We start from the raw sequence: 23,394 nt of genomic DNA, 5'->3' as shown, positions 1-23,394 counted from the left end.
AGTCTTCGTTGCACAAGGTGGCTCAGCGGCCCCCGTAACCGACGAAACTTGCTATGCGAGGCAGAGCTACCCAAAGAAAAGTAGAAGTGGTATGCATGGATTGTACAGGAGGACAGAAAGCATTCAAAATCAGAAACAGAAGACAAGAAAAGAATTGAATTCGGGGGAAAACGTATCAGAACGAATTGCAAAACTACAAGACAGCCAAATAATATGTGAATTTCAAGCCCAGCCGGGAACTGTCTGTTTGCAGCAGGACCTCGCAAGCAATAGCACAAAATCCAGTGAAACTTTAGGGGCAGCACAAGGAAATGGCTCCACACATTCCACTAGGAAAAGTCGAAACCAAAATAAAGAAGTCTCAGAAATATTAGGACAACAGGAATCAACTGAAATGATTGGGGCATCCATGTATTCCAAGAGTACGATCGCGAGAGTTACATCTTCCCCCTCAAATCATGTTCCTGCAAACCCACTCACTTATGCGCATATCACTATGCTACCTAAAAAGCATAACACTTTTGAGGGTAGAAAAACCCGCCCATCCCAAAATTTCATGCCTACTCTCGTCGAGGACGGCCGACGACGTAATCCAGTTCACAGAGAAAGTATTAATGTGTCTTCCTGTAACACACCAGAAACAAACAAACGGTTTTCTGAAATGTACAACATTACTTCCGTTGCAACCAGAGAGCAAATTTTTGTATCAAGGCTGGGACCCACAACACAGCCCAAAAATATTAAAGCCATGTGTGAGGGCGAACATGGGATAACTGTGGAAGTAAAGCAAGTGAAAACACGACACCCAGCTTACTCCTCCTTTATAATCTCTTGTCCACCAGATAAGGCAACTCGCCTACAAGACGTAAGCGCCTGGCCAGTAGGTACCTTAGTCAAGCCCTACAGAGACAGATGGGCCAGACCACTGGTTAAAAATGATGCAAGGAATCGGGCTCAATAGCAATCAAGAAAACTACCCCCAGCTGGGGATGCAGAACATCACATCCACCTGTTTGCACAAAACGTGAGGAGCATCTCAAATAAGCTCCACACCCTACAAACGATGATGATGTACGGGGACCTGGATTTCATTTGCCTAATCGAAACCTGGTTGGGAAATGGAAAACAGTTAGATCGGCTAACTGCGGCAGCAAACTGCAAATGTGTGGGAACCGGAAGAACAGATAGGCGAGGAGGGGGAGTTATAATTTGCTATCAAAATAAATACCAGTCTATAAGAGAACGAAAAACCAATTCAAATAATTTTGAAGGGATTTGCGTTACCTTTTCAAAAGAGCACGTGAAAATACAGATATGCATCATATACCTCCCACCTGAGCACACAAAGGAGACAAGAAACGAACTCTATGCTTGGCTTGCTGCAAATCTAAAGCCATCAGTCGACACAGTAATAGCGGGAGATTTTAATTTGCCTCTTCCGAAACACAGGGAGGCCAAGAAAGAGCTGGATGCGACATTGGGTGCATTGCACTTAACGCAGCTTCCGACACCAGTGACAAGGGGAATGCAGCAACTTGACCTGTTGTACCATAGTTCCTTAGACATAAGGCTAACGCAAAACTGCATAAAATTTAAGTCGGACCACAATCCCATTGAAATAGAAGCAGCACTGAAGATACACAAATACATGCAGGGTAACCACACGAACTGGGAAAAGCAAAGGAAGTATCTTTTCTCCGTGAAGTATATTAATGCAGAGGTCATTCTCAGTCACCTGACTAGTTACAACTGGAATGACCTGCAAGAAAAGCCAGTAGATGAAGCTTTAGAAATGATCACTAAAAAGCTATACCAAACAGCATTGGAAGGAGCAGCAAAAGAAATCAAAATATCTGAGAGAACAAAAGAATGGTTTAACCCACAACTGAAAGCAAGTTTCCTCAGGAAGCAAAAACTGTATAGAAAATGGCAAAGAACGGGTCATCCTGCCGATCACATTCGTTATAAGAAAGAAAGAGCACATTTCATCAAAGCAAAACGACAGGCACACTGCAGTGTTATTCATAACAAACTAAAACGAGCAAAAAGAATTACTAGCAATAGAAATAACACAGAGAATATGACAGAATGCATTTTCAAGGAATGGGCTAATAACACTTTTAGTAACCTGCATGGACTGAATCAAATTGAGAACACTGATAATGGTAACAAAATTTTGGAATTCCTGAAAGATTTAAACAAGCGAAACTATTCGGCAAGAGAGGAACCAACAAGACCTCCGTTGAGTGAAATACTAATCACCAAAGAGAGCGTAATGAAAGCAATCAACGATCTGCCCAATAAGGCCACTGTTGGACCAGACAAATTTCCAATGTTCATCCTTAAGATAAGTAGCCCATTTATAATAGATCTATTACTGCACATCTATCAGAAAATCATCAGGACAGGAGCTTTCCCGCAAGCTTGGAAAAATTACATTGTAACCCCAATACCAAAGATTAAACACCCAAAATTGGCTAAGGATTACAGACCAATTTCTGTTAGTTGCACCCTACAGAAGGTATTCGAAAAAGCGCTTCTTCCCACCATCAATCAACACTGCTTCAGCCATAGACCACCACATTTGCACTCAGTTATTTCGGGTAGATCAACAATAACAAACTTACTGGAAACCCTTTTTCGCGTGCAGAAAGCACTAAATGAGAAAAAGCAAATTGATATTATTTTTTTGGATATCTCCGCAGCCTACGACAACGTCTCAATTCCAGCGCTCATTGCGATTTTAAAGAATTATTTTAATGTAAGAGGAAATCTGTTAACTATAATAAGCAGCCTGCTAGAACATAGGAAACTTATTGTTAAGCACCAAAAGCTACAATCTTGCTTTACCATCTCGCAAGGAGTGCCTCAAGGGGGAGTTCTTTCGGCTACTCTCTTCGCGGCCGTCCTGGAGCCGTTTCTTGCACGGTACTACAATTTTATAACATATGCTGACGATGTAAAATTCTTCATCACTTCCAAAGACCATGAATCAGCAGAAAGTATTTGCCAGATGGCAAATAGCACAATCCGAGAATTTGAGAGCTACCTGGATTGCATCGGGCTCCGTATTAATGCACAGAAGTCTGCCCAAATGACCATAAGTTACAAGCAGAATAAAAATGACATCTCAATCTCTGTGAACGGGTCTAGTGTGGAAAAAGTGCACTCTCACCTGGACCTGGGTCTTAAGTGGGATGACAGACTCACCTTTGCTCAACACTTCGCCCATATGAAGACAAAAATATTCGCCGCTTTATGGGCTACTAGGCAGGAACTGGTAGGAATTAGGGATCCTCAGCTAGCGACCAAGTACATTTTAATGTGTGTCCTGCCAATTGCAATGTATGCCTCGCAAATCTGGTCTTCAGCTCCAGATTCACATTATAAGTCCGTCCTTGGGATCGAGTACTGGTTCTTGCGATGGCTTAACAGAGTTGCTGGCCACCCTTTTACTATCTCAAGGGCCATTCTCTACTCAAACCTTAACATCACACCCTGGATGCAGCGGACAATTAACAGGAACATACACACTCTCGCACAAATGCTCACAGGCAGAGTGGATGCTCCAGTCCTGGATAATATTCTAGTTAAACCGCGTGCCACTGCTAGACGTTGCGGAGAACTAAATAATCCACTGCGTTCAGTCCTGAACAATCTTAGTAGCCTGCAAAGATTCTTCCCATCAAATGCAGCGAGAATATTTAACTCACTACAGATAGATGCCGAAAAACTGTGTGAGGATGCAACATACCGGAAAGAGATCTTCCAGGATTCGTACAGGCTTACTGAAATATGAATCGGCTGCAAAGTACTAAAGAATTGTGAATAAAAGTGAAGCTTTCTGCTTTAAGAACAATAATCTGTTGACTGTAAAAATATACCTTCTGTAACAGTTATGTTAATATGTAAGTTATATGTGCTGTATAATGTATGTACAGAATCATTAATGTGTAAATACTGTATATATTAAACATAAAATGTGTATATAATATTTCGGGACGAGACTACGTGTTCAGTATATGTAACCCACTGCACGTAGTATCTCGTACCCTGATATGTACTTAGCACCCTCCTGGCACTTTGCCGTCCCGGGGTGGTTTCCTTATGGAAATAAACAGATAATAATAATAATAATAATAATAATAATACGTTGCTCTGGGGTTGCTGTTTCCCATGTGTAGTACTTTACATTTATCAATGTTAAACTTCATTTGCCACCTCTCAGCCCATCTGCTCAACCTTTCCAGATCCTGTTGCAGCAGCATAGTGTCAGTAGTGTCCTTGACAACCCTGCCAACCTTTGTATCGTCTGCAAACTTGGACATTAAGCCCGATATACCATCATCAATATCATTTATAAATACAGAAAACAATAATGGACCCAACACTGAGCCCTGAGGGACTCCACTAATAACATCAGTCCACGATGAGCAATGTCCATTGATTACCACTCTCTGTCTTCTCCCCCTCAACCACCCCTTTATCCATAGCAGCAATTTGCCTCCAATGTCACACTGCTCCAGTTTGTGTAGCAGTCTTCCATGTGCAACAGTATCAAAAGCCTTTCTAAGATCCAAGTATATAATATCAAAGTTATTCCCTGCATCCAGTTCTTTTGTGACTGCATCATAGTATCCAATCAAGTTGGTCAGGCAAGACTTCCCCTTAACAAAACCATGCTGTGTCTGAGCTATAACTGAAGTCTTGTCTAAATGATCCTGCAGTGCTTCTTTAACCAGTGCCTCCATTAATTTTCCTGGAACAGAAGTTAAGCTCACAGGTCTATAATTACTTGTGTCAGACTTTGATCCTCCTTTGTGAATTGGGGTCACATTTGCACATTTCTAGTCTATGGGTACCTCCCCTGAGCCCAAGGAAGCTCTCATAATCCTTTGCTGCCTCCTTTAATATAACTGGATAGATCCCATCCACCCCGGGTGCCTTTCTTGTGTTTATCTTCAACAGTTTCTCCTCCACTTTACTCCCAGTTATTTCAAGATTCTGTAGCTTACTGCTAGAGTTGAATACACCTCTGGCATTCCCCTCGCTGAATAACTCCTCATGTGTGAATGTCGATGCAAAATATTCATTTAGTTTGTTAGCTACCTGAGCAGGATCATCAACAGTTGACCCATCAATATCAAGTGGACCAATCTGATTCAACCCCTTCCTTCTAGAGTTTACATAAGTAAAGAACTCTTTTTTTTTTCTTTGCATCCCTTGCCAAGGATTTCTCGTAATCTGCCTTTCACCTGCCTAACCTCCTTTGTAACTTGGTTGCATATCAACTTGTATCTATCATAGGCTTCTGTGTCATGTGTTAATTTGTATGTATCCCATGCATTTTTCTTCTCTGCCATATGCCTCATTAGTTCATCTGACATCCATTTTGGCCTAAACCTTGAACAATATTTCTTAGTTGGTATGTAGAGCCTAGTAGCTTCCAAGATAAGTTCTTTGAATGCTTCCCATTTTGAATTTGCTGTTGGTAACATCATCAGTTGGTCCCACTGTATAGAATTTAAATACTGTCTCAGTCCATCGTAGTCGCCTTTACGGAAGCAATAACCCTTCCCTTTACCCCTAATGGTAGTTACCTCTTTGAGTAAATCCCACTTCAGCACACTGTGATCACTGCCACCTAGTGGTTCATTTATCTGCAGATTCTTAATGCATGAAGAATCACTGCTGATAATCAAATCAAGAGTATTACTCCCTCTAGTTGCCTCCCGAACATGCTGATGTAGAAAACAATCATCCAATAAATCCACAAAAGTCCTGCTAGTGTGTGAGTAACCAGCCCCCAAATTCCAGTCAATATCTGGGAAATTAAAATCTCCCATTATAAGACACTCTGATTTACTGGCCCACTCTATTTCCCTGTACAGTTCCTTATTATACTCATCAGAGTCATTAGGCCTATAGCACACTCCTACTCTCAATTTTGATCTCCCAATGTTTATGTCACACCAAACTGACTCCACACTGCACTGTCCAGCGATGTCGACTGGCTTCACTTCCTTGGTTTTTATGTGTTTCTTAACTAATAACATAACCCCTCCTCCTTTCCTATCCTGTCTATCCCTTCTGTAGACGTTGTACTCCCCAAATTGCAGTTCTGCATCCCTTATATCTGTGTGACACCACGTCTCTGATATTCCAACAATATCTGCCTTCGATGTTTTGAGCAATACCTGAAATTCATCAAATTTATTTACTAAACGCCTAGCATTGGTGTACATGCAAGTATACCTGCACCTGTTTCTATTCTTAGCTACCCTAACATAACCCATGTGTTTACTTGTACCGCAATGGCTCCCAGCAGTCTCTGAAATACCATGCATCTTGTTTTTCAGGCTTCTGCTCATTCTAATAGAAGCAGTGCAAGAATCTCTTTCACCTCTGCCAGTGGCTACTGTCAATCTATTGGTCTTTGTCTCCCCCCAAGCTAGCAGTTTTCCGACCCACCTAACACTGCCTCGATAGCATCAGCAAATATTCTTGCACCCTTTCTATTTAAGTGTATCCCATCCCTGTAGAAGCAATCTCTCCTGTTAACAAGTACAGTCCAGGCTGAAAAAAATTCTACCCCTTGAGCCTTGCACAATCTTTCCAGGGCCGAATTGATCGACAAGGCTCTCATCATATACTCCCTCCTATCGTGTCTGGGCAGAATTGCAGACACTTTCAAATTCAACCCTAATTCTCGGCTTTTGTTCAACAGTGACCTGTACTTGTTAAGTAATTCTGCCGGTCTCCTACTCTTAATATTATTAGTGCCAACGTGTACAACTATATCACCTTTTGTGCCCTTAAAAGATGATATTCGCTCTACAACGTCATCAACCTTTGCCCCTGGCAGACATACCCTGGTCCTGTTCCACCTATCTTTTTTACAAAGCATGTTCCCCGTTTCCCTGACAATAGAGTCACCAACAACTACTAGTTCCTTCGGGACCAGCGCATTCTGCCTTAGGGGTTGTCTCTGTGTCACGCGATGCCCAAGTGCAAGCTCTGGCGTTGATGTGGGCAGCTGAGAGCTTGATGGGCCCCTCAATTTAGTTTCTTCGAGGGCATCCACCCTGTCCTTCAAGCTCTCATATAGGCCCAGAAGAACGCCGAGTTGTTGCCTGATATCGGTACACTCCTTGCATCGCGCACACACAAAGACATCCCCCTTGGCAGTATCATGTCCCGTACCCGATAGTCTGCAAACATCAAGCAAACAGTGCATTTTATAAGGCTGTGAGTCAGAGGACAACTGCCCCCCTGAGTTCTGCGCTGAGCCACAGCACTTCCATTATCTTGAGCCTTTTGCTTTGCTGCTCTGGTCTGAGTCATGATTCTATTAATTTATTAATTAATTATGTTATGTTATTAATTATATTACGTTTGTAATCTAAGTCGTTATATGTATTTATTTAAACGTACAATTTAACTGCTAACGAAGTTCAACTAACGCTATTTAGTACGGTATGTAACCTACGGTATATCTAGTACGGCAGTGTTTCCCAACGTGGGTCCCACGCCCCACATGGGGGCAATTTGATTGTTCAGGGGGGCAATTCAAAAATTGCTCGTCTAGAGTTTAAAACAACCGCCTACTATGATTTAACTTGTACAAAAGAATTGTTGGTATCTCAATTTTAAATAAGCATTCGTTAAATGTTGTACTTTCTATAGAGCTGCACTTGAAAGTTTGGAGTAATATCAACTACAGTTTGCTCGGAGAGTATTGCTTACTATGCCTAGTGAAGGAATAGTACATACTGTATTGGACGATTGCTTATGGCATATGCAATGTGCAAGCAAAGTGGTTGTCTACTGTAGCCAACCGCAAACTCAGCATGTTATATGAAATAGGTAATTCCTTTCATACAAACGCTCGTTTGGGCATCGTGACTGTACATTTGGATAGGTTTGACGATCTCAGATTAAAATAAAAATTACTTTGTCCACGCACAGAATTATTATTAATGAAGAACCGTGATATACAATGGTATGTATTTGTCATATATGTATTTCTGTGGTCTCAGTAAATAAGCAAATAAGTCCAAAAACTCGAATTTGCAGGAGAGGAAAAATAAACTTCACACTCTCATATAAACACGCATATATTCGAATATACAAATATTTATTACTCACGCTAAAACTACAATAACGAAGATAGCTGCGTGTCACATAATAGTAAATAATAAATACTTTATTATAGTGCACTTATCTCATTTTTGACAAATTAGACTTATCTGCTTGTTCACAGAGACCACAGATTTAATAGCCCGAATTCAGTAATTCGTCTGATTTATTCATTCAAAAAGCGTACTAATAATTAATTTTGATATATTAAAATAAAATAAAATTAACTTTAATGCATAGTTTATTTTTAGTTTTTGATTTATCTTATATTTATTTCTTTCAGTTGCGCAGTAAAATGAGTAGTGCAAGTAAAAAAAAAGTTCGTCAGTATTCAGAGGAATACTTAAAATTTGGTTTCATACCCGCTATCCACGATCAAAGGTCACCTTTTTGTCTTTTATGCCAACAATGCTTGACCAACGAATCAATGAAGTGAGGTCGTCTTGAGGCGCATTTGAAGGCGAAACATAATGCTCATGTAAATTCAGATTTAGATTACTTTCAAACTTTAAAGAAGAATTTTGAAAAAAGAGCAACATTAAAGTCTCTGTTTATTGCTCATACTGCAACTGTCAATCGTACTCTTGAGGCTAGTTATGAAATTTCTTTACTCATTGCTAAATCTGGGAAAAATCATACTATAGGAGAGAATTTAATCAAACCATCAATATCAGCATTTCTTAAAACAGTTCTGGAAAAAGATGACAAAGACGTGAAAGCTGTGCCACTCAATAACAATACTGTTAGCAGAAGAATAGATGAAATGAGTGAAGATATTGAAATACAACTTGTTGGAAAGCTGAAAACAAGAAAATTCTCAGTGCAAATGGATGAATCAACTTTGAGAGACAGTGAAGCCGTACTGATAACTTATGCGAGATATATTGATAAAGGTAATTTTGCTGAAGAAATGTTATTCTGTAAATCATTAGAGAGCACCACTACCTCCAAAGATATATATAATAAGCTAAAAAATTACTTAGATGACAATAATATACCAATGAAAAATATAACATCTTGCGCTTCAGATGGTGCTCCTAATATGATGGGCAAGAAAAATGGCTGCTTAAAATTGATGAAAGATGAGAATCCAGAAATGCTTCTTGTGCATTGTGTTATTCATAGGGAAAACTTGGTAGCTAAAAATATTTCGCCTGTTCTTCATGAAGTAATAAAATCAGTTATAAAATGTGTCAATGCTATTAAAGTTAATGCCAAATGTGAGCGTCTCTTCAAGCTTTTTTGTGAAGAACAAAATGGAGACCATGTGAGACTTTTACTTCACACTGAAGTAAGGTGGCTCTCGAAAGGGAACTGCTTGAAAAGATTCATGGAACTATTTGATACTATTAGTGACTTTTTAAGTGACAAACCTGAAATGAAGCATCTGTTAACGGTCGATGGTAAAGCATTTGTGAGTTATTTAGCCGATATCTTTGAAAAACTAAATATATTAAATAAACAACTTCAAGGAACAAATAAAACTCTCGTCGATGCAAAAGCGAAGATATTTGGTTTCATTACATTTATTGAATTATGTCAAAAATATATTTGTAACAAAAATTTTGAACAGTTTCGTTGGCTGCAAAAATGTGAAGTGACTGATACCGCTGTACTTGTTATTGTCGATCATCTGAAAATTCTGTCCGCTGATTTAAAAGAAAGGTTTTCTGATTTAAAACAAATTGATTTCCCAACCTGGATGATGCAACCAATGTTAGTGGATTTGTCTGATGTATCAATGCAGTACCAAGAAGAACTCTCAGAAATGCAAAATGATGAGTCAGTTAAAACTTTATTCAATATAAAAGGAGCGATGGCATGGCTTTGTGATGAAACAGAAATTAAATACCCAAATTCAACCAACTTTGCAAGAGAGCTATTGTTACCGTTTCCATCTTCATATTTAGCTGAATGTGGATTTAGTGCCATAAATGATTTGTTCCTAAAGAAAAGAAATCGACTGGATATCACAAAACGGGGAGACTTGAGACTGAAGCTGACTAAATTGGAGCCCAATATAAAATCTCTCTGCGGCAAGCATCAAGCACAAGGGTCTCACTAAATTTAGTGCACTCATCTAGAAGTGACTTCACATGGAATGTTGAAATTATTAAACAATTAAATAATAATTACTAAAAATTAAAATATTATAAAAAAATCTTTCATATAAATTATTTTGTACTTGAATTTTAGTTGTCCATTATATGTTTTGAAAATTTACTTACTGTTTTTTTCTTAATAATTTCCTAATGATTTCTTCCTAAAACCTAAGTTTTGTGTCCTGAACAAGTTGTAATTAGGCTTCATTTAGGAAATAATTCAATTTTTGAATATAAAAAATATGTATATCGGTGTTTCCCAACGTTACATAGGGGGCATCAGAATTTTAGAAAGACTTAGGTGGGGCATGGTAAAAAAAAGGTTGGGAAACACTGTAGTACGGTATCACAATGGCGGGAAAGTTACTAACGGTAACGGTAGTTACGAACACGTGGAAACCCTTACCGATACTTTTACAAGGCCGAGTAAAGAATAAATACACCAAATTAATCAAAAAATCACAAAATAATGTTATACTACTAAATTTAAATCAAAAGTTTTAGAAAAACAATAATTTCAAATCAATAAATAAGAAAAATCCACTTAGCGGCTTTGAACACGACCGTCACTAGTAGCGTGGTTTCCTATGGAAGTAGAGTAACCAAGCTGCCCAGAAAGATAAAGGCTGCTGGGGTGCAATGGAAAACATGTTACATGACTTAATACTCAAGAATGAACAATTAAGAGCAATCAATGAAGAATTGAGGGAAACAAATTATACTCTGACAAAGGCCTTCAGCAGTCTAGCTCAGACCATTGATGGTACTCAGAACTCTTTCCTCCCAGATCTGACAGCACAATCAAACCGCAAGACTCGGCCAGCACTGCTCCCAACACCTATCTCAAAATCAACTTATGCTGCTATGGTACAGGGGCCAAAAATTAATGCCCCTCCTCCCAATCACACTGCCTTACCACTAGCAATGTAATGGCTGCCACCTTACAGACAGTGAATCGAATATCATGGTTGAAGATTATCACCAGACCAAGAACCAGGAACTAAGTGAAATGCCACAGCGCTCCCGGTCCTATTCAGCTGCGTTGAGTATCCAACCAATGGTGGCAGATAAGCTATTTTGCTCCTCCCAATACCAGACAGAATAGAGAAGAAAAGCTAGTCATCCTTCGTGCCACCCAGGAAGGTTCCTTCACTTCAAGCTAGGCTGTCAAAGAGGTTATTACTACCAACTTGAAAACTCTAATGAAAACCATGAAAATTAAAAGCCTCAGAAAAATCCGTAAATCTGGGATCATCATTCAGACTGCTTCTTAAAAAAAAATGCAGAAACATCATCCAAATCCCAGAGATAAATTAACTTGGTCTTAGCCCTCAGATATCCAAACCAAAAGGCCCATCTATTGTAATCTTCGATGTCGAAAAAGGAATTTTCAAAGATGACCTCCTTCAGGAAGTATATGATAGGAACCTTGCTGATCATATCACCAGACATGAAATTCAAAGTGAATTTCAAGTCAAGTACTCCACCAAATCCAGATCGGGTACTTGTTGCAACTGGGTAGTGGAACTCTCCCCGAAGATATTGAAAATATTTTCCCAACAACAATGAATATTTGTTGTCTGGGATTGTTGCCGATTCAAGGAGCACATACCTATCATCAAGTGCTTTAAATGCCTCCGATTCGGACACACATCCCATGTCTGTGTAGGACAAGACCTCACCTGTGACCACTACGCCGAAAGCGTACACACCTACAACAATTGTCCAAACAAAAACCAAGCCCCTAATTGCATCAATTGTAAAGCAGAAAAATGGATCCCAATCACTCCGTCCGGGATGTCAAATGTCCAATCTAAGGGTATTGAGAACAATCCAGAACAAAATGGACTATGGTTGCACACCGTAATCGCTATCCGACCAACGTCCTCAAGTTTCTCCAACTGAATGCTACAAGTCCACACTACCCAAAAAACCTTCCAGAGAGCCAGGCACTCCTGGATCTCCACTGAGGTCTACGCTCTACAGGAAGCGTATAGAAGATATCGTAAGGACTACAAAAGCCTCATTCGGCAGAAAAAGAAAGTGTCTTGGCAGAACCTTGTGGCAACCAAGTCACAAAGGAGATTAGGCAGGCAAAGGCAGACTACGAAAAATCCTTGGCAAAGGATGCAAAGAAAAACAGAAAAGAGTTCTTTACATATTTGAACTCGAGAAGGAAAGGGATGAATCAGATTGGTCCACTGGATATTGATGGTTCAACAGTTGAGGATCCTGCTCAGGTGGCTAACAATCTAAACGAGTATTTTGCATCTAGATTCACGCATGAGGAGTTATTCAGGAAGGAGAATGATGTAGGTAAAGTAAACATTGGCAGTGAGCTGGATGATTTTGTAATAACTGAGAGGAAAGTGGAGGAAAGATTGTTGAGGATAAACATAAAAAAGGCACCTGGGGTGGATGGGATCTATCCAGTTATATTAAAGGAGGCAGCAAAGGAAGTATGCAAACCCCTAGCCATAATTATGAGAGCTTCTTTGGACTCAGGGGAGGTACCCATAGACTGGAGGTGTGCAAATGTAACCCCAATTCACAAAGGAGGATCAAAGGCTTACACAAGTAATTATAGACCTGTTAGTTTAACTTCTGTTCCAGGTAAATTAATGGAGGCACTGGTTAAAGAAGCACTGCAGGATCATCTAGACAAGAATTCAGTTATAGCTCAGACGCAGCATGGTTTTGTTAAGGGCAGGTCTTGCCTGACCAATTTGATTGGATACTATGATGTAGTCACAAAAGAACTGGATGCAGGGAATAACTTTGATATTATATATTTGGATCTCAGAAAGGCTTTTGATACTGTTGCACATGGAAGACTGCTGCACAAATTGGAGCAGTGTGGCATTGGAGGCAAATTGCTGCTATGGATAAGGGGTTGGTTGAGTGGCAGAAGACAGAGAGTGGTAATCAATGGACACTGCTCAACGTGGACTAATGTTATTAGTGGAGTTCCTCAAGGTTCAGTGTTGGGTCCGTTGTTGTTTTCGGTGTTTATGAATGATATTGATGATGGGATATCAAGTTTAATGTCCAAGTTTGCAGATGATACAAAGGTTGGCAGGGTCGTTAAGGACACTACTGACGCTATGCTGCTTCAACAGGATCTGGAAAGGTTGAACAGATGGGCTGAGAGGTGGCAAATGAAGTTTAACATTGTCAAATGTAAAGTACTACATATGGGAAACAGTAACCCCAGAGCAACGTAGTACCTGCCCGGCAACCCAAAGGTCGCGGGTTCGATTCCCGCCTCGGGCTTGGATCAAAGTACTGCAAAAACCTTGGGAGGTGCAATATGGCCACAGAAGCCGATGCGCCAACAACTACCAAATCAAAAAAAAAAAAAAAAAAAATCAGAGCAACGTATCAACTCTGCGGTACTACACTGACAGTGGTGGAGAATGAAAAGGACCTGGGGGTAATTGTGCAGGCAGATATGAATTTCTCTGAGCAGTGCAGACGAGCTGCAAGAGTAGCTCATGGTGTCTTGTCAATGATATACAGGAATTTTTCTAGCAGGGATAAGGAGGTGATTATTCCCTTGTATAAGGCAATGGTTAGGCCACATCTTGAGTACTGTATACAGGTCTGGAGGCCTCATTTCAAGAAGGATGTAGAACTGCTGGAACGGGTACAGAGAAGGGCAACAAGATTAGTGAATGGAACAAAGGGTTGCTCTTACGAAGAAAGGCTTAAGTTTTGCAAATTACAGAGTCTGGAGACTAGGCACCGGCGAGGTGATCTGATAGAGGTGTATAAGGCTTTGAATGGTTTGAGCATGCTCAATGCCAATGGGATTCTTCATCTTGCTCAGAATAATCACCTCAGAGGGCATAAATTCAAATTGAGGAAGGACGGATGTCGGATAGATGTGCGGAAATTTGCCTTTGGCCAGCGGGTGGTTGGTTGGTGGAACCGACTTCCATCACTTGTTGTAGAAGTTGATAGCCTAAACAAATTTAAAGCTCAACTGGACAGGTATTTCGAACGAACAGAGGGGTGAAATGGGAGTGGGTTTTTTTTTTTTTTTTTAGCTGATGCTGAATAAGCTTGCTTTTTTGCATCATATGCCTCTACTAATTCTAATGCTAATGCTAACTACAGGTAATGCAGATACTTGGGGGGGGGGGCGGTTTTTCGTATTGTTATGAACATGCTGCCCAGGGGAGGAATGATAAGCGCAACCCTAACTTTCGAAGGCAATCCAACACACACATGGACTAAATCCATTAATAATATTCTGAATGCCCTACTTCAGATTGATGAGAGTCCCATCAATGATGGGACCTACTTCAGATTGAAAAAGGCAACTGGGCCTTCTCCAACAATAAAATAGAACCTTTCACCTCTGAGGAAATGAACAAAGCGCTTGACAGAACAAAATAAATAAATTCCTTGGTTACGATAATATTGAGGCTGAGGTCATCAAGAAAGCAGCTATACATCTTCCGAACTATCTATTAGTACTTTTCAACAAATGCCTTGCGAAAGGAATTTTCCTTGATTCTTGGAAACAGGCAGTGCTTCGACTCATACACATTATGTAAGAACATGCTTTTGGAACAAGCTTAGGAGGTAATTATCTCAATTAACTGTTATTGTTATTATTAGCTACATGGTGCAAGGAAGCTTGAGGCTTATGTTGCACCAGCCAAAAAAAAAAAAAAAAAAAAAATTCCCGAGTTACTGTGAGAGAGGGAGAGTCAAAAGTGGAAGGGAATCACCAAGAAAGAGAAGAATTATGATATCCAGCTCAGGACGCTGGGTGTGCCAAACCCATACTCATCAGATGTGAGCCCATGGGTTTAAACGTATTGTATTCCACTTACGAACTTCAACCCTACATTTTTTTGTCGTTCTCTCGAAGGTGATGTATACTACTGAAGCTCAACAGCACAATTCGTCCCCGTTATATTTTTGCGTGACTACCAATACTCCATCAAACACTTCATTTTTTTGAAATCAAAATTATCAAGGAGAATTGTCATAGCACGCTCAGCTTGCTGTCGAAAATTAATAATAATAATTAAAAAAAGCCTTCATATTTGGATATAAAATACTAAACTAAAGTGACCAGATCCTTAGAATTCCAATGTGGGACATCGATTTTAAATTTTTTATTTATAAGAAATATTCATATACAAAATATAAATTAAATACATATACTTATTTGAACAATTTGAACTAAACATATAAAATATCACACTTCTTGAAATAAAAATATATAGCCTATATATATATATATTTTTTTTTTTTTTTTTTTACATATACATTGTATTTGTTTTATTTCACAGAAATACCTATATGATATAGGCATTTCAATGAAATAATAATAAAAATGCATGCAATAGAAATTAACTTCTATTATAGAATTTCTATTAACTTCTACAATAGAAATTAACTTCTATAACAAGAATTAACAAAATTGCATTTAACTTGTATTGATTTGTGTTTCTTCGATTGTATTTTTTCTGATTTCCACAACTTATTTACTACCGTAAAAACTCTTTCTGTTGCATCATTGGTTCCTTCAAACATTATGCAAATCCAATTTATCTTTTCAAATGCTTGCATGGTATGCCCCATTGGGTAATAAGATCTGCTCTGTGGTATGCTCCATGGAGTAATAAGATACTGCTCTGTGGTATGCCCCTTGAGTCGAGATGTTTAAATATATTGACCCACCTCATATCTGTTGGAATTCTTTTGTCATTCCATTCTTTTATTTTTGAATCATCAGCATATTTTTTTAAATATAATATCTCATTAAAAAGCCCTTTCTTCTTCATCTGCATCAGTTAATTTCATTTTATTGTACGTTGAAATGCATTCAAAACTTTTTTCTACACATTGCTGATTAACACAATTTTTAAGATTGATCCAACAAAAACAGTCATTATTTTGAAAATGTGTTAAGTGGAGTTATAAATATTGGATACAGTTCTGATAAAAACTGTTCACATTGGAAATGAAGTGATTTTTTTTGGAGTAACCAATTTCTAAATTTGTTAACTGATTGCCTACAATGAGTGGTAGATACTGCATATCCATTCTTTCTTTTAATTTGGATTTTAAATAATTTATCTCGTAATAACTTTTAAATCATTTATCTCGTAAACTTCCATAAATGTATTTTTATTGCCTTCAATATTTTTCACTGCACTGTGGAATGTTTCTGCCTGACTGTGCATGAAATAAAACCATACTTCTGAGAAATCATCCAAAAAACTTCACAGAATTCTTGGACAGTTGTCGATGAATGAGAAATACGATTTTAGAGGCAAATACCATGTCCAATACGGGACATTTTCCAGAACAGTTTGCATTGTAGGGAAAACAACTTAAATCCTGAAACTTTCCTGCATAATCCATGAATTTCTGGTCACTTTATACTAAATCATTGGTTTTATAAACAAACAGTATAAACATGATATCACTTAGTGGGTGTGGAGGTTTAACTCTATGGCCTGTTTTTCATAATTTGTTGTTATATGTTTTTAAATTGCCTTAAAATTTTCTTAATTTTTAATTATTACCCAATATTATTTCAGTTACATGTTTCGGGACCTCACTTGAAGTGATAAGGGTTTGCTGACCTCCTTTGCTGTTTGATAGATTTCATCCACCCTAGGGCATTTTTTTATGTCCATCTTCAAAAATTTCTCCTCCATTTTCATTTTAAATAACACAAAGTCATTTAGCTCCTTGTTAGAGTTTGATTAAACTTCTGGCATCCCATTCCCTGAAGAATTCCTCGTGTGAATATAGATGCAAAATAAGTCTTGCTTGTAATTGAGGCATGTATAAAAAAAAAAAAAAAAAAAACAATTTCACACATACATTCCCTCTAAATGTTTGTCCAATTCCTCCTTGAATTTAAGCTATCAACTTCCACAATGACAGATGAAAGTTTGTTCCAGCAATTAACTACCTGCTGGCTAAAAGCAAATTTCCACGTATCTATTCTACAAATGTCTTTCCTCAGTTTGAATTTATGCCACCTCAGGTTCGTAATCTGAGCAACCGGAAGAATCCCATCGGAATTCAGCATGCTCCACCCATTCAAGGCCTTATATACCTCACTCAGATCACCTTGCAGATACCTAGTCTCCAGCTGCTGCAATTTGCAGAACTTAACCTTTCTTAGTAAGACCAACCCTTCGCTCCTCTCACCAATCTTGTTGCCCTTCTCTGTACATGCTGAAGAAACTACATCTTTCCTAAAACGAGGTCTTCAGACCTGTACGCAGTACTCAAGGCATGGCCTGACCATTACCTTATACAAAGAGATAGTCACCTCCTTTTCCCTACTAGCAAAATTCCTGTATATCATTGACAATACCCCATGACCTGTTCTGGCAGCCTGTCTGCATTGCTCAGAAAACTTCATATCTGACTGCACAATTACTCCCAGGTGTTTTTCATTTTCTACCACCCTAAGTGTAGTACAACACATCATTGGTACGTTTCTCTGGGGTTACTTCTACCCCTATGCAGTACTTTTCATTTGTCAATGTTAAACTTCATTTGTCACTTCTCAGCCTATCTGCCCAAATTTTCTAGATCTTATTGCAGTAGCACACTGCCATTACTGTCATTAACCCTGCCAACCTTTGTATCATCTGCAAATGTTGACATTCAGCCTGATATACCTTCATCAGTATCATTGATAAATTGTCCACAGCCTGAGCAGGTTACGGATAAATTCGTTGTCAATAGTTAACCCTAGGGTTTTCAGGTTTTGGTAAAAAAAAAAAAAAAGGAAGATTTTTGTCAATAAAATTAGTTTTAAAAAATACAAGAAAATTCAAATTTACTGATATTTTAATTGTACTTATTTTGACATTTTGCCCTTTTTAACAATTGTTTATCCTGTTTTACTTACTGAAGGAACTCTTTACATGTAAAAGAGAAATTCATTGCAATCTGCAACTCTCCCTCGATTAATTCTCGGTGACTTCTGTTTCTGATATCTGTCCACTTCATTTCATTAACGAAAACACCCTTTCTACTACAGCATTTGAGCCAGGAATACTTAACAAATATCCTACTATTCTGCTGATATTGGGTACATTTTCTTTAGGAACTTTGGAAAAAAATCAAGCCACTTGTGCACATTACTTCCTGTACACTTAACACTTTCCAGCAACTTCAACCTATTCTCACAAAAATTCTTCATACAACTCGTCAAGATTTAAACATTCTTGGAGTTGAAAAATATCAATTGCCATTTCAAAATCTTGATACTTAATTTCTTCTGTTTCCAGAGAAAAGTTTAACTTAGAACAATTATTTTTTTCACTGAAGTCAGTTTTTTTCTAGGTATTGCAATAGATTTGAATAAAAATCATAACATAGTCGTCAACAATCTTTTTCTGTTTGCATTGAGGGTAACTTTTTCAAAAATTGCTTTGCGGAATTTCCAAAGTATTGACCCTGAATTCTTTGATTTATTTTATTTCTGATCATTGTCATTGATTTGTATGAATCCATGATACTCAAGTCACTTTTCTCAAGAATTTTAGTAGTAACATCTAGTAATTCTCCAACATTGACAAAAAAGTTAAAAACCACTTGCAATTTTATTTCTGAATCACTTTGAAATAATCCTCACTTTGAAAGTATCCTCACTTTGAAATAATTTGGAGAAAAATTTGGGACAATCATCAATATTTTGGAAATAGCTCTTAATAGCAGGCCAGTTTTGAAGTAATCTTTTGACAGCTGGTGTTAAGGACAACCATCTCGTTGGTACATGGTATACCAATTTAGACCAGTCCAGCTCCACAAAGTCAAAAAATGATTCTAAATTTTTCCTTCTTTTAGCTGACAGAGAGAAAAAATTGTAAGTTTTCAGTACAGTGTTTTCTATATCTACTTCAAAACTGTCACAATCATATTTCATGGCATTATGCAATATATGGTTAACACAATTAGCTTTAACAATATCAACATTAACTTGCCCTTAACAACTGAAAAACAGAGTGATATTTTCCAAAATTTACATTTGCATTATCAGCACTGTACGTAGAAGTATATTTTGGGTTAGGGTGAAAAGCCTCAAGCTCTTCTAACAACATTTCAGATATAGAAATAGCTGTTTCATCAGCCCTTTCAACAACATCTAACAATTTATTTTCTATACCGTTAGTAGGATCAAAATATCTAATGCATATGGGAAATAGCTTTCTGTTGCCCTTGTTTGAAGCATCTGTAGCAACACAAAAGAACTAACTGCATTTAGTTGGATCATTAAGGATGTCCACAAAGTCTTCTACACTTTTAGGAGCTAGAACATTTTTAACTAACAGTTCTGATTTTGTTCTTCCACAACACAATTTGTTGCAATATCAGAATCATGGAATAAGGATGATGCCAGTTTGTTACCACAGTCCAAACTATTATAACTATGATTATGTTTCACATTGTGGTATATTAACCCTAGTTCGCATGCTGTCACTCTGTCGTATTTTGGTTTTTTTAAAATTAACAAAATAGTTTGATAACTTGTTTACACCCACATTTCCCTCCTTTTTTTGCTGATGCCCTTTGTATTGTGCATGCTGCTTAACGTCGAATTGACCACCATGACTGATAGAAAAATTCTTGTTGCACAATTTGCACTAGGCACGATCCTCTGAAGAAGCTGGAGCCACCCATGCAAAAGTTTCTTCCCACTTCTTTAAGTAGATTTGCTTATACTGCAATTTCTTCTTTTTCTTAGGAGGAGTGTTGGGAGGACTAATGGACTGGGATTCTTTGCTCATTCTGTCAAAAATTATTCAGTAGCAATCTGAAAATAATAATAATAGTAAAAGTTGCACAAATATGAAATATTGTCTGTCAGTTTAACAATGTATTTCAAATGTGGAGAGAATTAAATTAGCAGCATATAATAATTTGTTACTCTTACCTCATCAACAAATAATCCAAAACCCACGTCTCTCCTAGGATCTTGCTCTCAATTCGAGAAAGAAAGAACTATTAAGAAGAAATAATGCACAGTGTTTTTCTATTTAAAAATACCAATAATAGCACACAGTACATTAACTTTCTATAAAGTTCAATATTCCTTACTATAACTTATTAACAACTTCACATTTCAACACGTGATAAACTACATTGCATCCTTCTCCCACACGATGGATAATGAAAGTGAAAGAACAATATGATCCGTGACTTCTTCCACCTTTCTCATGGTAGGCAACTGTTGAAAAAACATTGTTGGCTAACAGCTTTTGAATAGTTGCAGCATCATCTGATGGTTGTGTTAGCAACCAACTTTAAACTGTATTTACCGGGACGTTTAAAACGTGATTTTCATCGTAAAAAGAAAAAAAAAAAAAAAAAAGGAAGGCAAATTAAAAACGTAAACAGTAAAATCAACCAAAGAAACAAAGCTTATGGGAAAAATGTAGGGCCTGGCAATCCTAGTTAACCCATAGGCATTAAGTGCCCCAATGTGATTCAACCTCTTCCTTCTACTGTTAATATAAAGATAGAATTCTTTGCTGATTTTCTTTGCATTCTTTGCCAGAGACTTCTCAGTATTTGCCTAGCTTGTCTAACTTCCTTTGTGACTTGATTACAGACTAATTTATATCTACAATAGGCTTCTATATTACCTGATAATTTATATGCATCCCATGCACTTTTCTTCTCTGCCACATATCACAGTAGTTCATCTGACCTCCATTTAGGTGTAAGTCTTGAACCGTATTTCTTCATTGGTATGAAAAACATAGTAGCTTCTTTCATTACTTCCCTGAATATTTACCATTTAGAATTTGCTGTTGATAACATCATCCATTGGTCCCATTGCACAGTATTTAAAAACTCTCTGAGACCCCTGTAGGCACTCTTATGAAAGCAAAAGTTGTTCCATTTAACCTCGACAGTAGTTGTCTTTAATTAAATTCCACATTAATATGCTGTGATCATTTCCACTCAGTGGGTCTTTTGCCTTCTGATTCTTAATGCATGATGTATCCTTCTGAGAATCAGATCAAGATTACTGCTTCATTTTTTGTTGCCTCTCTAACATGCTGCTCTAGAAAACAGTCCTCAAGTAAATCCACCAAAGTCTGACCAACCACAAATTTCAATCAACATCTGGAAAGTTAAAATCTCCCATTATGAGACAGTCTGATTTACTGGCTTACTCTATTTCTCTGTATAGCTGTTTGGTATACTCATCACAGTCATTAGGAATATAGCACACTCTTATTCTTAATTTTGTTTTCACAATGCTTATATCACAGCAAACACTCAATATTGCACTCACCACCCATGTCAACTGGATGCACTACCTTAGATTTAACTAAGAGCATAGCCCTTCCACTTATCCTATCCTGTCTATCCTTCCTGTATACATTGTATTGCCCAAATTCAAATTCAGCATAACTTATGTCTGAGTGACACTATATTTCTACTATTCGTACAATGTCTGTATTTGATGACTTAATCAGTACTTCAAATTCATTCAATTTATTTACAGTGCAACTTGCATTAGTGCACATGAAGTATCCATGCACAACTCATATTCTTAGTTACCCTAACAGAGCCCATCTATTTATTTGTTCCATAATGACCCACAGCAAGGCCTGAAGTCCCAGACACCTTGCTTTCCAGTCTGCTGCATGTACCAATAGTAGCAGTGCAAGAATTACTTTCACCTCTGCCTGTGGTTCTAATTAAGCTATTAGTCTGTGTTACCTCCCTCCCCCAAAGCTATCAGTTTTCTGATCCACCTATCACTGCCTCAATAGCATCAGCAAATATTCTTGCAAATATATTTAATCTCAGGCAGAGGGAGCTACTTTCCATGTCCTCTCAGCCCAAAGTAATAAGGAATTCTTTACATATGTTAATACTAGAAGGAATGGGAAAGAATCACTGGTCAATTGAATAGAAATAATAATAATTAATTTTCTGTTTATGCTCCATGATGACTATAATACAAGAAATAGCACTCTGTATTTAGCAGTGACTGGCTTGAACTCATGCCTGACCGCTTGACTGTGGTGGCCTTGCTGTTGATGACTTGTACAGATTGTTGCTATATTGATTAAATATATTGCTTCTCCATTTGCATGAAGTTTTTAGAGAGAGAATTAGTAGGCATCTATTATATATAACTAATTGGTAGTTAAACAGCTCTTTAATAATGGAAAGGAAGGTGGAAGAGAAATTGCTACAGCTAAAAGTCAGCAAAGCTTCCAAGGCTGATGGAATCTATCTGGTTATATTAAAATAAGCTGCAAAAGAAGTTGTTGAGCCTTGAGCCATTCAAGTCCCCGCAGTTTAGAGATATGCAAGTGTATCATCTATTTACAAAAGTTGGCTCTAAGGGTGAAGTGGGTTAACTACATAAATAATGGAGCCAGTATTAAAAAAAGCAATTCAAGGTCATCTTAATCAAGGTATAGCTGTGAGGCAGTCACACTATGGATTTGTTAAAAATCTTGGCTCCAGTCTTTTTAGCTACCAAGCTACTATGAGGTTTCACAAAGGAAATGTATGCAAAGAATAATTTTGACGTCATATACTACTTAGATTTCAGTAAAGATTTTTGATGCAATTCCGCATGAACAACTGTAGTATAAACTGAGCAGTGCACTGTGGCATTAGGGGAAAGTTACTACTATAGTTAAACGTATAGTTAATTGGTAGGAGAAAAAGAATGATATAAATGGCCACTGCTTTTTATGGACTAATGAGATGAGTGGGTAGGAAAGGGATCAGTTTTGGGCCCATACTGTTTTTAATATTTATTAATGATATTGATATAGATATTTCAAGTTCAACATATTTTCTGATGTGAGTTTTCATGTTTTCTTATGATATAAAGATGGACACAATGGTTAATGACAGTAAACAGGTTATGCTACTTTAAGATCTAGGCATTAGGGGAAAGTTACTACTATAGTTAAACGTATAGTTAATTGGTAGGAGAAAAAGAATGATATAAATGGCCACTGCTTTTTATGGACTAATGAGATGAGTGGGTAGGAAAGGGATCAGTTTTGGGCTCATACTGTTTTTAATATTTATTAATGATATTGATATAGATATTTCAAGTTCGACATATTTTCTGATGTCAGATGAACTAATGAGGCATATGGCAGAGAAGAAAAAT

General features: G+C 37.7%; 1 protein-coding gene across 1 annotated transcript in view; it reads left to right on the top strand.

Annotated features, from left to right (window-relative positions):
• The first annotated feature begins 15,015 nt into the window (after positions 1-15,015).
• Positions 15,016-23,394, top strand: part of Rad9 (cell cycle checkpoint control protein Rad9) — a 237,637-nt gene continuing 229,258 nt past the window's right edge. Inside the window, exon 1 of the mRNA XM_090384423.1 lies at positions 15,016-15,123. The gene's annotated coding sequence lies outside the window, so the exon portion shown is untranslated. The remainder of the gene's footprint in view (positions 15,124-23,394) is intronic.

Source organism: Mastigoproctus giganteus, chromosome 1, assembly GCF_048544385.1.
Source record: "Mastigoproctus giganteus isolate SK-2022 chromosome 1, ASM4854438v1, whole genome shotgun sequence".
Classification (NCBI taxonomy): domain Eukaryota; kingdom Metazoa; phylum Arthropoda; class Arachnida; order Uropygi; family Thelyphonidae; genus Mastigoproctus; species Mastigoproctus giganteus.
The sequence above is the reverse complement of the archived record's forward strand: the minus strand, read 5'-3'. Positions and strand labels throughout refer to the sequence as shown.